The sequence below is a fragment of the Enhydra lutris genome, unplaced genomic scaffold, assembly GCF_002288905.1.
Source record: "Enhydra lutris kenyoni isolate GAN:26980312 unplaced genomic scaffold, ASM228890v2 scaffoldscaffold45, whole genome shotgun sequence".
Taxonomy (NCBI): Eukaryota; Metazoa; Chordata; class Mammalia; order Carnivora; family Mustelidae; genus Enhydra; species Enhydra lutris.
The window spans coordinates 14809258-14814544 of NW_019154129.1; the positions used below are offsets into that span (position 1 = coordinate 14809258).

Consider the following 5287-nt stretch of genomic DNA (forward strand, 5'->3'; position numbering starts at 1 on the left):
GACCTGCAGGTACTGACGTCGGCGTCATGACCTGCGCCCTGACCTGCTCGGACAGACGTCGGCGCCCTGACCTGTGCCCCCTGACCTGCACGTACTGACCTCTGCTCCCTGACTGCGCGCACACTGACCTGTTACGACTTAAACAACGGGCTTGCAGTATCTCCTCGTGGCCACACGGGGGCGGCCGGATCCGAGCGTCGGGGCAGGAGGGGCGTGGCCCAGCTGCGCTGCAGGTGGGACCAGGTCCCCTAACACCTGGCTGCAGTGCGCCGGCGGCTGGGCTCCCGGGACTCCCAGGGTGGCGATCGGCGGGCGCTGCAAGCTCCATCCACCGCGGACTCGAGCTTCTCCGACGGCCTCGAGGGGCTCCAGAAGCCGCTTCCGTTTGTGAGCGGGTGTGCGCGGGTGCGAGCAGGTGCGTGAGGGTGTGCGCGGCTGTGTGCAAGTGCGAGTGGGCGAGCGGGTGTTTGCACGTGTGTGCAGGTGCGAGCAGGTGTGTGCGGGTGCGTGTGTGCGCGGGTGTGAGGTTGTGAGCAGGTGCGTGCGGACTTGGCGGGGGGTGGGCACTCGCTCGGTGGAAGGCGATTTTGGAGCTGACCCCGCACTGGCCAAGCTTTTGCAGGCACAGGTAGAGGCTAGGCCGCTGGCCCCGCTGCACACTCCTGTCGATCTCGCTCAGGGTCCATCTCCGCACTAGCCTTGCCACAGCCCGGGAGCCCAGGGACGTTCGTCTCTCTGTCGCGTCATATTCGCGGTGCCTAGGTCCTGACCGAGGCTGGCTCCGCGGGGAGTGTTTGAGGGAGGAGTGAGCCCGCGAAACCCTTGCCGGAAGGTCCATAGGGAGTGGGCTGAAGGGGGCCCAGGTGCATCTCCGCCCCATGGTTCTCACGGCGCTGCTGGTCCGAGCTGTGCTGCGGTCTCGTCCGCGTGGCTCTGGTGTTCCCGTCCTTCTCCCACTGCAGGAGGGGCAGGAACCAAGGCGCAGAGGGACAGGCCAAAGGCCCCTGCTGCTTGTGCCGGGTGTTAAGTGCGGTACTTTGTTTAGTTAAAGGTATCATTTCTTTATTTAAGAGAAAGAGAGAACGCACAAACTCGGGGTAGGACAGAGGAAGAGACAGACTCCATGTGGAACAGGGAGCCCAACACAGGACTCGATTCCACGACCCTGTGATCATGACCTGAGCTGAAGGCAGAGGCATAACGACTGAGCCACCAGGCGCCCCCAAATCCCAGGCCTTCACCTGGCATCGGAGCCCGTCTGTGGAGGAGACGCGGAGCCGGGAAGCGGGCGCGGGGTCTGGGGCGCTCGGGGTCGGGACCCTCCAGGAGCAGTGCTCTCTGCCTCGTCCTGCAGCCGCACACCCTCACCAGCAGGCTGTCTTGTGTTGGGGGGGGGGTAAACGGAGTGCCCACTCCGCACCGGCGCCCTCCCCGCCCAGCGCCCGGTCAGACCAACACACACCCTGCCCTCCAAGCGCTCCTGGGAAGCCTGGTGCTTTGGGGGATGGCCGCGCAGCTGCCCCCAAGCTGGGCAGAGCAGGGAGCCAGTGGGGACCTTCCCAGGGCAGCGGGGCCTGAGCCCAGAGCCACATCTGCAGGTGGACTGTGGTGTGTGGGGACATGGGGACAGATTTCAGCAGTGACACCTGGACAGGGACTGGGGATGCTAAGAGGCCTCAAGACGGGGAATCCACCCTTGCCCCCTTCCTCTCTGGGGCTTCCAGAGGCTGCCCCAGTGGAAGGAAGGCCACAGAGGTGGGCCACCTCCTGGTTTCCCTTCCTTTCTCTCTCTCCCTGCTCCAGGGACATAGGGGAGGAGGCAGGGACCACCAGTAGGACAGTTAGAGGCAACTGGAGAGTGTAGTGACCTCGGGCGGCCGGCCTTGTGCCCAGCCTGGCTGTGGGCCTTGGGGCCAGGTCTCCCGCAGTGACCGCCGCGCACCCCCATCCCGGAGGCCACTGTGGGCCCAGGAGCACAGGGAAGGGCCTTCTTCATCCTGGGCCGCCTTCCCTCACCCCCACGATGCCATTCCTTTCTTGGCTCATGGGTGGGGAGATGTGCTGCAGCTGCAGCGTCCCCCCAGAATGAGTTCTGCACCCCTGCCCCGTGGAAACCAGGTTTGGCCCCATGACTTGTCCGCACCCCGGGGGGAACCGAAGCAAGGCCTGTCGCTTGAGAGTGGGAGCTTTTGGAGCCGGCTCTGACTCACCCTCCCTCGGCCACAGGATGCGTGTCAGCGGAGACTTCTGGAGAGAGGGCAGGCGACCCTCCTGCCTCCCTTCTGCCTGCTGGCCAACCCTCTCCCTCGGTCTCTGAGGGACAGCTGCCCCGGTCCCGCATGGCGGCCCACCCCGCACGCGAGCCAGCACACCCACCAAGGCCGCCCACACAGGCCCCTATCACAGGGCACCCTGTCCACCTCCCGGTCCTCACCGGGGAGCCCCAGGCTCTCACCAGCTCGAGAGAGGTGTGGAAGGTTCTAGAGCGGGCCTCGTTCCTGGTGGTCTCCAGCTTCTCGAGCCACCGGTGCTCCCCGGTGTGGGGCACCTCAGTCCACCTTCAGAGCCAGCGTTGGCGGCCGGTCCGCATACCAGGGCCCCTCTGTCCCCCTGGAGCTGGGCTGTTTTCACCTCGAGGTCCACCAGACGCGTGTTGCTGAGTCTCTAGCAGCAGCCCCTGACCCCGGCGTCCTCCGGCTCACAGCGGCTCCCGACGAGCAGTGCTCCTGCGGGCACGTGGCCTGCGGCCTGCTGGGGTCAAGGTGGCTTAAGATAAAATCAGGTTTTGAAGACGGACAAGCACATACGATACTGGGATCAGAGAGGGACACCTGCAAGGCACAGACGACCCTCCCAGCGGCATCAACTGGCAAAGGAGAGATGAGGGGAAAGAAAATCAGGAATGAATTCTGGGGAAGAAAAAGTGTTTTTTAATCAGTATAGCCTCTCGCCCTTCTCTTTGATTTTTATTTCTCTAGTGAAACTTCTTAGGTTTTCATTAACTCTGTTTTCCTTTCCTCGTGGCGCAGTTTGAACACCTGCTGTCTGGGGCCACCGCCAGCCCCTGCTCGGGCTGAGACCAGGGAACCCCCCCCCGCCCCCCCCCCCGGCCCCCTGAGTCTCTACTGAAGCAGGAGTGTGAGCCCGCGGGAGGGGAGGTGCTCCAGGCCGAGCCAGCCCAGGGCCAGCGCAAAACCCCAGCGCCAGCCTCCGGGGCACCCCGGCAGCTTCCTCTCAAGCTGGGAGCTTCCAACAGCCCCCCAGGGACCCCAGTGTTCTGGGCAGGAGGTCCCCCAGGGACCTGTCACCAGTGCAGCTGAACATAAAGCCTCAGTATGCAAATGGGGTGTTCGTTCCCCCCGGAAGGAAAGAATGAAGGCATCATTGGCGAGGAAACCCGCCCCCCCGGTCTGGATATTTCCAGTTCAAGCCCCAGGGGACGCATTTGGTGATTCCGTGTGAAAATATTTTTTAAATGTGCCACCCTCCAAGAGGCGGTAGGTTTACGTGACCTGGGGCCGCTGAGCACACCCACACACACAGTCCTGACCAGGGGTTTAGGAGGTCCCTGAAATGTCACAACTGGCTGAGCAGCTCTGTCCAGGCTGGGGTCCGCGGGTGTCTGGAGGGGCTCCTGTCCGCCGCTGCGGAAGGGAGCCAGGGAGCCGGACCCCTAACCCCGCCAGGTTCTTCTAATTAGCCGGCCCCGCCCCCTTCCTGGGTGGGCCCCTGGCTGCCCTCCGGTGGGCTCCGGGGGAACTGCAGGTCACGTGAAGCCCAGCAAGGCAGCTCCAGGAGTCCCGGCCCCCTCCGGTGCAGGTGCCGGCTGGCCCTGGGATGGCCGAGTCAGCAAGTCAGCCCTGCGCCTGCCTCCCCGGGGCGGACCCCCACGAGGCCTGTGCGGGTGGGGCCGGGGGCCCAGGGTCGGGGCGTCTCAGGGCAACTGCCTGTCTTGGGGGTCTCGGTGCTTCAGGCCATGGCCACCAGGCGGACCGCCCAAGCTACTGGGGTCTTTGCCTGTCATTGTGTGGCGACCCGCCCCCAAGGGCCTTCAAGGTCAGGAGGGTGTCATTCTGTGGCTGATCTGGGGACTGCTCAGTGAGGCTGGGGCTGCAGGGCCCACACTGGCTTGGGAGGGTCGCAGGTCCACACTCTCCTTCCCACCAGCCCCTGCCCCGGACCTGAAGATTCCCGCCACATGGTGTCCTCCCCTGCCCTGAGCCACAGCCACCTTGTCCCTGGGGGCAGTTCTGTCCCCTGGACAGATGGTGGGGAAGGGAGAGAGTGGCCTCAGTTCTCTGGGGGAGTCTCGCCATCCCTTTGGAGCCAACTCTCCAGAACCACACCTTGTGGAAGGTACCGGGTAGGGCGGGCGGGTCAGGTGAGATCAATGGGCATCCCCAGGTCCCAGGTGGCACTGGCCTTCTCTAGCTGGAGTTCTCAGCCTCAAGGAGAGAAATCCAGCAGCTAAAGGGACTGCACTGGGGGGCTCATCCCGGCTGGGGCTGGACCCTCCGTCCCTTTCCTGCAGTCTGTCCTGCAGTACTCGGGGTTGGGCCACCCGGCCCCTGAAGGTTGGATGCCCGTCTGCCTCCAGGACGTGGACCCGCTCGCCGGTGTCCGGGCTCCCGTGCCAGTGTCTGCAGCAAGACCCACAGCCTCCCCGGGAAAATTTTGCCTCAGCAACTGCGGAGCTGGGACCTTGGTGGGTCACCCACACTCCGCGAGCCTGGGTTTCTTCCCCCAAGACTCTAGGACCCCTGTCTGCCCTCCGACTGTGGTGCCAGAGTCCAGGTGGGATGCGGCGGGGGGACTTGCCTGCCCAGAGCAAGTTCCCAGTTCCTGAGGTCTGGTCCAGAAACGCCCTGTCCAAAACCCTAGCATCACAGCCCACCCACCCCGGGGATCCCAGAAAGGGCTGCAGGGAGCCACATGCCATGAAGGCCCAGCCTCCCAGCCCCTTGTCCTTCGCCACCTTGTCTCCCTAACACCCACAGGTGTCCGCGGTATCACCCCAGCCGGTGGACACGGGGTCAGCCCGGCCCTTAGTGGCCCATCGGCCAAGTGCCAGCGAGTGGGCTGCAGGACTGGTCACTTATGGGACCACCTCAGACCCAGGGGCCTCAGGACCCTGAGATCAAGAGTCCTGTGATCCACCAGCGGAGTCTGCCAGGCACCCCTCGTGTTTTAAATGAGAAATTGATTTGAACTGCCAAACTCCCAGAAACCAACACATGCGGTTCGTGGGTGCGCAGAAAGCCCGGGGCTTGCGGACGTGCTGTAGGGC

The 5287-nt window shown here is 64.4% G+C and overlaps 1 protein-coding gene across 1 annotated transcript in view; it reads right to left on the reverse strand.

The window, feature by feature from the left end:
- Positions 1-1874, reverse strand: part of LOC111155976 (ubiquitin conjugating enzyme E2 I) — a 25833-nt gene extending 23959 nt beyond the window's left edge. The window contains exon 1 of the mRNA XM_022516472.1: positions 1869-1874. The gene's annotated coding sequence lies outside the window, so the exon portion shown is untranslated. The remainder of the gene's footprint in view (positions 1-1868) is intronic.
- Between the last annotated feature and the right edge of the window lie 3413 nt (positions 1875-5287).